The sequence below is a fragment of the Bison bison genome, unplaced genomic scaffold, assembly GCF_000754665.1.
Source record: "Bison bison bison isolate TAMUID 2011002044 unplaced genomic scaffold, Bison_UMD1.0 scf7180017864469, whole genome shotgun sequence".
NCBI lineage: Eukaryota > Metazoa > Chordata > Mammalia > Artiodactyla > Bovidae > Bison > Bison bison.
Window position 1 is genome coordinate 2,209,677 of NW_011495030.1, and position 12,532 is coordinate 2,222,208.

General features: G+C 42.8%; 1 protein-coding gene across 2 annotated transcripts in view; it reads left to right on the forward strand.

The window, feature by feature from the left end:
- The first annotated feature begins 8 nt into the window (after positions 1-8).
- Positions 9-12,532, forward strand: part of APBA1 (amyloid beta (A4) precursor protein-binding, family A, member 1) — a 256,563-nt gene continuing 244,039 nt past the window's right edge. For both annotated transcript variants that reach the window (XM_010860646.1, XM_010860647.1), the window contains exon 1: positions 9-183. The gene's annotated coding sequence lies outside the window, so the exon portion shown is untranslated. The remainder of the gene's footprint in view (positions 184-12,532) is intronic.

Genomic DNA, 12,532 nt, shown 5'->3' on the forward strand with positions numbered 1-12,532 from the left:
CTGCGAAGCCCCAGCCAGAGCTGGGCGAGGGCGGCTGCGGTCGCTACGGCGGCGGCGGCGGGAGAAGATGGTGGCGCTGGAGGTAGGAGCGGCTGGAGAGGAGCTTTATTCCCAGACTTGGCACCAACGCTGTCGTTAGCGCAGCCTGCTCCTGCGGGCCCGCGGACCCAGCTGTCAGGCAAGGTACCACCTCCAGGGAGGGTTGGGTGAATGGGGGGTCCCGGTGCTGATGCTGCCCCCGACGGGGCCCCCGTCCTCGCCGAAGGGCGCCCCCGGGCGCCTGCAGGGAACAATAGTGCGGATAAGAGGGGACAGCCGGCGACATCCAGGGAGGCAATGCCTAGAGCCATCGAGCTAACGGGGCGGGGGAAGGGGGCGTTGAGGATACGGACGCCTGGTGTCCTGTGCGCGCTGACATGCCGTGCTTTCGGGGCAGCGGTGAGTCTGATGACAGTCATGGCAGGAGTGTGTGTGTGTGTGTGTGTGTGTTTGTGTGTGTGTGTGTGTGTGTGTGTGTGTGTAAAAGATAGAGTCGAAGGGATGGGGGTGGCGGACCGAAGGTGTTGGGGGATGACATTTCCAGGAATCCCCGCTAGGATCCCTCAGCTCTCGGCGGACTCTCCGGGAGAAAGAGTGTGGTGATGACAACGGTGAAGTGAGCAGGATGCACTTGGTGTGTGAGTGTGGAGGGAGGCAGAGGCGTGGGTGCGGATTTGTAAAATCCCATGTGTGTGAATCTATGTGTGTATGTGTGTGTGTGTACTCGTATGACTGCAAACTGCTCTCCAAACCCAGAGATCTGTGGGTGCCCTGACTTGCTGTCACCCGCTGACTGTGGGACAATGTTATTTCTTCCCTGAAACTCTGTTCACAGTCTCTGTTCTGCTCCAGCCTGGGGATGGCCGGCTGTAGGGATTCTCACTTCCCTTCGTTTCCCCTCATTTCCCCTTTTCCTTCACATGTCGCTTGAGATGGGGATGTGGAAGTGTGCATGTGGCTTTGGGCACATGGCAGGGAAACAGTATAATGGTTACCTTTCCTGGGCTTGCTGGCAGTCAGGTTTTGAAGGGAGCTTCCATCCTGTGACACTTCTTTCCTCAGCTCCTAGTCTGTAAGGGTCTTAGATGCCCTGACTCTGCAATTTCTATTGTTTTTCTCTTGTCTGACCTGAAGGAGAAGGGTCTAATGGCCACTGTCCCCACAACTTTGAATGTCAACTAAACCTTCTCGATCCACATTTAAACACTGCAGATCTTATGGTTGAAGAATATGGTCTTTATCTTGGATCTTGTAGAATGAACTCTGAAGGTGTGTATGAGAGATGAGGGGGTAGTATTTTAACAGAAAAAAAAAAATCATTGAGAAACTGGTCCCCCGCCCACCCCTTGGTCAGCATCACAAGCAGGGTGTTTTCCTTAGGAAAAGGGATAGTTTATTTCTAATGCTAGTGGCATCCACTCTTCCAGCTTTCACAATGGCTAGGTGGTACCATGTATTATTGGGGAACTAAAATCCCCCAAGCTTCATAGTGATGGGGTCCCAGGTTAGTGAGTCTGCTTTCCTAGCCAGTGTAGCCTGCAAGTAGAAAATTTGGAGAATGTCAGGCTGGCAATAAGTCACCCAGTGGGAGCCAGGACACGGAATTGCATCCAGGGTCTATAGCTGTTTAATTGTCTCTGCGTGATAAAGATCCGCTTATGTGGGGTTGGGTTGAGAGAGACACGAAGGGAGATATTGTATTCATATGTGCGTCCACTGCAGTTTGACTCCCCAGCTCCTGTTTTTCTCCTGCAGTGTTTATAAGAATGATGCACCTTTACACTTTATATCTTGATACTTATTTATTAAAATGTTGTGGAACTAGATTAACCTGCTTAGAACATATTTGAATCATAACACCTTAAATTCTACTGCATTGCTGTCAGAATCCAAACTGGCTGCCCCAGTCCTCTTGAAAAGCCTGTAGCAGTCATAGCTACACAAGTAGGTATACAACATGTTGGCATCAGATGTTTCTTTCTCTTTAAAAAAAATTTTTGTTATGTTTTACAGAGGTTGCATTGAAAATAATAGAACCAGGGCTGTCCACATATGCTTTTTGTCTTCCCATTTGTCTTCTCTTAATTAATGATGATCTGTAGACCAGGTTTTCTTGGAGCTGTGAACATTAAAATAAATCTCATGTCCTTCAAGTCAAGCCTTCTAAAATTTTAATGTGAGGTTGTTGGATCGCATCCAAAGTTTTACGATAGATTTATAAAAATGAATTTGGAATCTTAGTCCTTAACTCTCTTATTAGTTCTGCCAATTTCTTTCTGAGAAAAGTACTTTGGAACGTAAAAGGCATTCTAAGAGGTTTTTGCTATTTTTTTAAAGAAAAGTTTATATGTGCAAGTAAAATCCAGAGATATAAATGTCTTACCATAAAGTTTAAGAATATTAGGAATTATCAAGGTAAATAAACTGTTTAAAGAAAGAATAATTATACAACAGCACAATTGATGACTCAGGAATTAGTGATTTCCTTTCTAACCTGTGATAATTTTTAAAATTCAATGCCTGGCTTTCTAAAGATTGCACTATTAAGGTTAATGATACAGCTTGAATCCTGTAATTCAGTCTGTAAATAGTTGTACCTTTTGCTGTAGCCTGAAGCAAGTCATTTGTTTTGCATGGATGTGTTTTCTTTCTTAAAGGAGCATTAATTCTGTTCTTTTCCACTATAGGGTCACTTAAAGAAGTTTGTTTTTTAGAAGATTTGGGAATAAAAGACATCTGAAAATTGACCTGTGGGGTTCCGTGGGCGAGGTTGAACTTACATCCTATAAAGAAAAAGTAATTGTTGTTAAAATTGAGAGACTTTCAACCACTAAAATCCAGAGTTAACCCTTTAGGTTACAATCATTAATTTACAAATATTTACTTGTTGCCTACAACATCTTAGGCAGTGTATACCTTTGGATAGAGTTTGAGAAATGTTATGATGGCTGGAGATTTGAAAAATAAGGAGACCTAGATCCTGCCCAGAGGAAGTTCATGGCCAGGAAGGAGAGACAGGTCATGCAAGTAAAAATGGTGGAAAGTGGTGAAGTGCTGAAAAAGCTATATGCCTGTAGAGCTCTAGGAGTTCATGTGATACAACAGTGACTTCAGAAGGAAGAAAATCAAGAAAGATTTGGAAGAATGAGCTTTTGAGCTGAGATTTAAATAGGTGGGTTTTGAGCTGGCAGGGAACAAAGGGCATATTTGTGGGAGGAACAGCATAGCAGAGGCCTGGTGGTGGGAAGTGTGTGCCCATTCAGGGAATAGAATGAAAACGAAGTTGCTCAGTTGTGTCCAACTCTTTGTGACCCCATGGATTGTAGCCTACCAGGCTTCTCCGAACGGTGTGCTTAAAATTCTTTCTCAATTAAACTGGGGGGGGCGGGTAAAAAGAATGGTGTGTGCTGGAGCATAGGAGATGCCCAGAGATGAAGTAAGAGATAAGGAAAAGACAGTCATTCAAGGTTGTGGGGCAACTTTTATGTGGATTTTATTCAGTTACTGCCAGGGAGCCTTGGAAGGTTTTTGAGGATGAAGGTTGACAGAACTATAACTGAGCTTCACAGTGACAATCTTGAATTGTGTTGGATGTAATGAAATGAGGAAAGAACGGCAGTAGGGAGACAAGATAAGCTCTGTTGTTAAATTAAGGGTCAGAGGAAATGAGAGAGTGAGAGTGAAGGGAGAGAGCAAACTCAAGAGACAGGGTACAAGAATAATCTGAACACTGATCAGGGAGATCAAAGGTCATTGTCAGGCTCAGCTGTGAGAATGATTGGGTCATTGTCAAGAAATCCTCCTTCAGAGGAGGATGAGGAAACTTCTTTATAAAGAAGTTTCATTTTGAGCCTGACAGGTTTGTCCAAATGAAGGGACTCCAGTACAGGTATAGGTTTTGGAGAGAGGTTAGAGCGACAAAGAGAGATTTGTAAGTCATTTATTTAGGAGCAGTTTTAATGTCTCAGGGGGGCTTCCCTGGTGGCTCAGAGGTAAAACGTCTGTCTGCCATGCAGGAGACCCGGGTTCCATCCCTGGTCAGAAAGATCCCGTGGAGAAGGAAATGGCAACACACTCCAATATTCTTGCCTGGAGAATCCCATGGACAGAGGAGCCTGGTAGGCTACAGTCCACAGAGTTGGACATGACTGAGCGAGTTGGACATGACTGAGCGACTTCACTCACTCACTTAATGTCTCAGGAATGACTGATAAAGAGAGTGGAGCAAGAAGAGGCAAAGGCTAAGGGTAGGCTCCTTGGAGGACATCTGGGTTGGAGGGGAAAAGAGAAAAAAGAGGTTATGAGCATTAAACAAGGGGCGGTTGGAGGAATGCGGTGGCAGTAGTGTGGTGTCATGGAAGCTGGGGAAGGTGAGGGAGTACCACCCTTCCTACATCACGCCCCAAGCGGGTGGAGGCGCAGGGAAGGAAGAGCCGTTGGGTTTGACTTGGCTTTCCTTGATTATCCTGAGGCAGGTGGAAGTGTACCCACGCTGTGAGGGATTGAATAGGGGAGGGTGATGCATATGGAGAGCAGCGAGGACAGACTTCCTTTTTAATAAGTAGGATGAAGGGGAGAGAGAGAGAGTTTGCTACATCAAAGGTAGGGCATGATGTAGGGAAAGTAATGTCTTAGTATAGGGACACCTGAATCTACCTTATAAGTGGAGGAGAAGAAACCAGTGAAGGATAGAGATCAAAAGTGTAAGGGAGAGGGTAATGGGAACTAATGGGAGAGGCTAACTAATGGGGATGCTGATGGGAACATAATCTTTAAGATAGGACTGTTCAAGAGAAGGGCTCTTTTGGGACAGAAGGATGGGAAATTTGAGATGAAAAGAAAGGAATTTGGCCATGGTCTTCTAAGTCAAGTCAGAGAGAGCTGGGCAGGGTTGAAGCCATGGGTAGAATAATAAAGACTTAGACCAAGTGTTGTGGGAATGTAGTGGTGAGTTAGTTAGGGGTAAATAAAAGATTATTACCTGACTATGAAGGCCTCCTGTGTTTGGAGAGCATAAATTTGTGGTAGAACCAATTAGTCCTATATAATTAAAGTTTGACAACTGCTTATATAATTTTTGTTATTAAAATTAATAGCATTAAATTTTGTTAAATACAGTAGCTCCTCCTTCCCATAAACTCAATGAAAAGAGAAAAATGTTTGCCTTTAAAATTAGCTGAATAAAAGACCCCACCTGAAGTATTTCCTATAAAGATTTTCTCTCAAGGATTGCTGACTTCAGTAAATAATGGAGGAAAATTTAAGTGTTTTTGAAAAGATGAGCTTTCCCTATCTGCAGTGCCAACATATGGCAAAAGAAAAATCAAATATAGCTCTTCTCCCAACACCATGCCTATTGTAAGTGCTCAGTAAAGTTTTTTTGCATGAATACATGAATAAATTAATTTTTTGGTAAAGATAGGTATAGTATCTAAGATCTAAAATTTCAGGATTTCTTTCTTATTTACATCATGGACATTGAATAAGTTGCATTCCATGGCCTGTTCAAGTTCATGACAGCATTAAAACTTTTATTTATTCATACCTGCTACATACATTGAAGCTTTACAAATTTTTTTTCACGAAATAATTCTGTATGCTTTAGACCCTCAAAGGGGGTCTACAGGGTCATGTGTGATTCCAGACAAATTTATAGAAATCTGACTGTGGTGAGTGTTGATTTTGAGGTTTTAATGTTGAAATCATTTATTCATTCCTTCAACAAATGTTCTCTGAACATCTTCTCTCCACCACTCACTATTGTTGGTGCAAAGGATAGAGCAGGGGCAAGAAGGTCCCTACTACCACCGACCTTTTAGAGGAAGGGATTAAAAAATAAATAAGCACATATATTTCAGGTGGCAGTGAGTGCTATGAAGAAGAAAGCAAGGAAGGAGTAGAGTGTGGAGTGTAGGGGTGGCTGTTACTTTATAGTGGGTGGTCAGGGAATGCCTTGAGCTCAGAGCTTAAAGAGTTGAAAGAGTGAGCCATGCAAGTATTTTGTTGGCCAAAAAGTTCATTTGAGTTTTTCTGACTGATGGGGCAGTAAGACCTGAACAAACTTTTTGACCAACCCAGTATTGGAGGGCAGGACCTTCTAGGTAGTGAATGTCAAAGGGCCTGAGACAGGAACATGCTTGGCATAATCAGGTAAACCTTGCTGGTTTCCTTGCTTCTCCTGGCCATGTAGTGTCCCACAGATACATGGAGCTGTCACTTAGGGACCCTGCAATGTGATGCTTTGCCTTTCAGTATTGAATCAGTCACCTGTAAGGCTGTATCACACTACCGTGTTCGGGCTGACCTGTGGGTGAGTCGGTGCTGGGTTTTTAAAAAGAGAATATGTCCTGAATCACACATTTGAGTTAGAAAACTTGGAGAGTAGCTGTGTCTGAGTAGTGCTGAAATACTAGTCAGCTGGAAGTGGTCCCTTTCTTGAAACTGCACATTCACTCTTCTCTGGACTGAACTGTGAAGATGGCCATAGGGTTTCTTTTCTTCTTCCATATTTCATATCTCATTCTTAAGTCTAAGACCTTTGAAACTAGAGCTCTGTTTTGTTCATCTGGGCATAGGAAAACTCTACAACCCATAGAAAAATTCCTTGCCTTAGTAAGGTATCATCAAATACTCATTGCAAAGAGTGGATGAGACATTTCCAGGTATAAAGAATGGGGCTAAAGCTCTTTGACCTTGATCCCTGCAGACAGCTGTTTTTAAAAGAAGACACAAAATTTCCCCTTGGTGCTAAGTAGTTTATGCACTCATGGCCTGAGATGAAGACTTGGGTACAAATAGTCTGTTTGGGAGGTTATCCCAAGAAGCACAAATGAGGAATGGGAAAAAATGAGACAGGGAAGGAAGGAAAACAGGAAAGTAAGAAAAGAGGCAAGTTAGTGAGCAGATTACCATTGTGGGCAGTGGAGGCGCTAGTCTTTATGATTGTCTACCAACCAGTGGGGAAGGTGGGATTTTATCCCCCATTTAATCCTGGGGGCATCAAGTCCAAGCACTTTAATGCTGCGAACTTTGTAGGCACTGCAGAAAACCCTTGTGGGTAGCTAAGCAGAGAGGCTGAGAGGGTGGAGGTAGGAAACCAGCAGTGTGTGAGGGGAGCTGTCCAGCAGAGCCACCCGTGAACTCACAGGTGGGCTAAAAGGGCATGCTGCTGTTGCTAAGTCGCTTCAGTCGTGTCCGACTCTGTGTGACCCCATAGATGGCAGCCCACCAGGCTCCTCCATCCCTGGGGTTCTCCAGGCAAGAACACTGGAGTGGGTTGCCATTTCCTTCTCCAATGCATGAAAGTGAAAAGTGAAAGTGAAGTCGCTCAGTCGTGTCCAACTCTTCACGACCCCATGGACTACAGCCTACCAGGCTCCTCTGTCCATGGGATTTTCCAGGTGAGAGTACTGGAGTGGGTTGCCATTGTCTTCTCCAAAGGGGGATGGGGGCAGCACAACAACATCTTCTTGTGCACATTGGCACAGGGATAGCACAGGGAATTTTTAATAGTAAGAATTTGTGGGATAGCAGTTACTGTTATTTTATTTTAGGGGTTTTAATATATTGTAGCAGCTTCCTGCTCTTCAAATTTACTCATAAGCCAACTGTTGACAATCCTCAATTATCTGGGATGCACATTACCATGTATGCCCATGTATAAAGTACCCTGGATTATAAGGTAGTACCCAGTTTTCCAGCGAGGTAGTTTTTAGAAGTCTTTACATCAACTTGAATATGCACAATGTAGTGATATAGGTAAAGGATATTTTTTATATTTAATAAATAATATTTTGTTAAATTTAATTTACTATAAACGTTTATACTATATTTAATAATCTATATTTATTAATTCACTTGCATATATTTTAAATCACCTTATTATAAAAGTCATTTTAAAATATGACATTCTTCTGCACTCACATTTTACAAAATCATTTATTCAAATGTTTTACATGCTGCTTTGATCAGCGTCTTTTTCATCTGTAAACACCACTTTTGGCATATTCACACCTATCTAACTTGTATGTCGTAGAGTACTTTTGAATGTGCATGTGATGCTGTCCTTCCATGGGACGCCGCCCTTAATTCTAAGCCCTGTATGCCTATTCACACAGTGTAAAGACAGTTGTTTTTTTGCTGTCTTCCTATAGGTATATATTCATGCCCTCTACAACCCAGCCCTTCTGCATGATTTGTGTAAAGTCATCCAATACAGGCAATTATGAAGGAGTATTTACTTAAATTGGTGTTAAAATCTTGACTCCCTTCATTCATTCACCTATTCTGTTTCAATCCCATGACCTCTATAGGCATCCCTATCTAGTTTTGATTGCAGTTGTTTCTGGCTGTCTACTCCAAACAGTTCTCAGGTGACCTCTGAAATCTACATCTTTTCATAAAACCTTCAGTCTTACTAAGTAAATTTTTTGACATGGCTTTTCCCTTTAAAATCAGTGGTCATCACATCCATTATTAATTAATTGCTTGATTTTAATTCCTGTTATCTTTGAGATAATAAGCTTTTTGGCATTCAGAAGAGAGTAACTGAGAGAATGGCTCTTAGTAAGGGAGACTTTATATGGAGTTAAACATAAGATGACTTTCTCTTTTCTGAAATCTCACTTTTTGGGGAGATTAGGAATCTCATTTTGTGTATGCCATGTCATCATGGGAGGTTGTTGAGGTGTGGTGATCCTTGCCTAGTAAGTTTCCTCTCCAACCTCCTGCTCTTCTGCTCCATGGTGGATTAATTAGTGTGAAAAATACAGTAATGACTTTGTTTCACTGAGCAGTTGATTAACCGTTGTTCTGAACAATGTGACCATTTACGTTTCTGACTTTTGATAAATTTTGTATCTCACGTTCAATTCCATATTGATTGACAGATACACTTTATTTTCGAGAAGAGGTGTACTTGACAAGATGTGCATAAATCGTTTTTCTTGTAAATGGTAGCATATCTTAAATTCAGAGGAAGAGCTTATCATTGAAAGAGATTCCAATTATCAGCAATAATTACCCTCTTATGTGGCTAGTCAATGAATTAGGATTTTTATACTGGACTTACTATGTGGATCACACTCTATTTCAGTGCCTTTAAACTTGTTTAACCAAGACCTCTCGTGAGAATATAGTTTATATCATAGCCTAACAATATAGATGAGTGTGTTTAAACACACACACACACACAAACATATCACTGAAACAAAAATTTCACTTGACAATACTGGTCCTTTATTATGTGTGAAGCACTTGGATATTTTCTGTTCTTTTCCATTCTATTCTATATGATTGTCAACTCACTAAGCTTATTTCAATTCTAATGGTTCCTGACATGCAGTTGAAGAAACACTGTTCTATTGTATTACATCCATCAGAAGAGTGCTTGTTTCCTTATAGCATGAAATAATTTCACATCAGAGGATTTTTAAAATTTGTTTCAAATTATTAGCATATCTGTATATTTGGTAGTGTGAGTGTAGCAGGTCACAAGAATACTAAAGGGAAATTTATTTTTGAGTAGATGTTTTATTTCCAAAAGAAGAAACTATTAGTGTGGAAAGTGGAATCAGACAAGTGGATTGGTTCTTAGATCTAGTGGCTTCCTGGGCTGTACGAACCGTGCTCAGCTTCTGGGTCCTGACTGCGTGGCTGGACTGGCCGGCATTCCCAGTCTGGCTCATCTCTCCTCACAGTTCTTTCCTGCCCCCTCCTTTCCTGCTTCTTTCCCAAGCCACCACCCCCAAATCTCAGGAGTGCTAGATATTCAGTTCAATTACTTCCTTCTCAATTTCAACCTAATATATTTCTTCCTAGATATGAAACTACTTTTTACACCCACTTCTCTTCCAAATAACTTAAAAGTACAGGGATCTTTTTTTCTCATACCTGGCATGTGTGTTGGGGGCAGGGTGAGGAGGGGGACCTAAAGAAGCGAGAATTTGTTCCACAGGTGGAATGTTTCCATAGTGTTAGGTGGTATTAAAGTCTAATCTAGTCTGGTGTTGAGGTGTGATTACACTCTTTATGGCTCTCCTGTTGTCTAGTAGAAGGACATGTCAGTTCCTATTTTCAAAGCCTAATAGGCAGGAATAGAGACGGAAACATAGAGAATAGACTTCTGTACATGGGGAGCAGGGAGGGAAGGGGAGTGTCAGACAAATTGAGAGAGTAACATTGACATATATACACTACCACATGTAAAATAGAGAGCTAGTGGGGAGCTGCTGTATAGCCCAGGGAGGTCAGCTCAGTGCTCTGTGAAGACCTGGAGCGGTGGATGGGAGAGTGCAGTGGGATGGAGGCTTAAGAGGGAGGGAGTGTATGTAAACTTACAGCTGATTCACATTGTTGTATGGCAGAAACTAACACAACATTATACAGCATTTTTACTGCAATAATGAAGGAGAAAACCTCAATAGCTTCCCCATCCAGTAAATGAAAGCAAGTTAACATCATAGCTACAGAATGCCAGGCGTTGTGCTGAGCACTATACACAGTTAACTCACTTGATTCTCATACTGACCTCACCTACTCTTCATAACCGTATCAGAAGACTTAAATTACAGATGGGACTTGAGGCTCTCAGAGGTTCTATCAGTGACTAATGGACAGGGCAAGAGGGCCTCACCTTGGGTCCAGGGATGGGAGCAGGCCCTGACGGCTCCTGTCCCCTTTGTCCTGGGGCCCAGCAAAAGCCCCCCACCCCACCTGCCCAGCTGGACGCCCTTGTTTGTGATGCCCTGTCCCACCTGGGATGTCTCTGTGGGCAGCTGTTGCACCAGCATCTCGCCAGTCTCTACCTGCTGTGATGGAAAGGCTCAAAATGGATGGAGCGTGGTGTTTCCATTCATTAGCTGCCAACATTGATCAAGTCTCTCTTGACTGAGCTGAGCCTCAGCTTCCTCATCAGTAAAAGGAGGGATGATGAAACCTACCCTTCCCTTCTCTTCCCACACAGGGCCACTGGGCTTTCAAGGGCTCTAGGAAAGTAAGGGAGATGTGTCACTCCCCTCATGATGACCTTGGGCATAAGTGACATCTCCCCACTCTAAACCAGGGGTCAGCATATTCTTTCTGAATGGGCCAGATAGTAAAAAAGGTTTCACGGGGCCGTACAGTCTCTGTCGCCTGTCACAACTTCTCAGCTCTGCTGTGGTGGTACAAATGCTGTGTGCAATGTGTAAGGCAGCGAGCAGGGCAGTGCTCCAATAAAACTTTATTTCTGGATGCTTAAATTTGAATTTCGTATCACTTTCACTTGTCACAAAATTTTGATTCCTCTCTTGATTTTTTTCCAGCCATCTAAAAATGTAAAACCATTCCCAACTCCCAGGCACTGGGCCAGATATGTTTCCTGGAACTGAGCTCGCTGACTCCTGGTATAAATGCTCACAGCCCTGGGTACCAGGGTACCACTGGTTAGAGAGCAACTGCAGTTCACTTTGGACTGCAGCACTGTGCTTACTTTATTCCATCCCTCTCTTGTCCTTCTACAATATACACCCACCCACTGACCTTTTTCTCATCTTCTTTAGCTCTGCGAGAGCTAACAGCGTATGGATACTCTGCACATACATATATGCACATATAGTATATGCTGAATATATATTTGTTGAATATATGGTCTACATAATAAGAAAATATGTTGCTTTTCTGTGTATCTTATTTTTCCATCTTTAAAAGGAATTCTGTCTATTCTCTAGTGAACCTTTAGGAATGGTTGAGTTAACATTTTGTAATTAAATTTAAGGGCTTTAGCAATCAAGTTCCCCCCTCCCCCACTATTAACCAAAAAAGGAAAAGAATGTCAGGGAAGAAAGAAGAGAAAAGCAAACAGACAAAACAAAGCCAACATTTCAACACGAAAAGGGCTTATTAGAGAATAACTGAAGTGGCTAAACATTTAGATTTGGTCCCTGAGGCTTTCTGTCACTGTTGGAGCTCTGGAGGCTGATGTGCTTTGAGCCTTAGCTGCCAGCAGCCCGGCTTTTTGCTGTGCTTTACCCAAAGTTTAATTCAGGGGTCAGAACTCTGCATTAGGCATAAATAAAGGTAGAATGGTAAAATGTACTGTGTCTTTTCATCTGTATTTTCTCAACATGTATCAAGGAGTCACGTCTCTTTAAGAGCAAAGCCTTGAACACAACTCCCATTTTATTTCTTAGTATGTATGTAGGACAAGGAAATGGCAGCCCACTTCAGTGTTCTTGCCTGGAGAATCCCAGGGACAGGGGAGCCTGATGGGCTACTGTCTATGGGGTCCCACAAAGTCGGACACGACTGAGCGACTTCAGTTTCACTTTTCACTTTCATGCATTGGAGAAGGAAATGGCAACCCACTCCAGTGTTCTTGCCTGGAGAATCCCAGGGACGGGGGAGCCTGATGGGCTGCCGTCTATGGGGTCCCACAGAGTCGGACACGACTGAAGCGACTTAGCAGCAGCAGCAGCAGGCTCAGGAGTGGAAGCATTAGGAAATACATAAATCT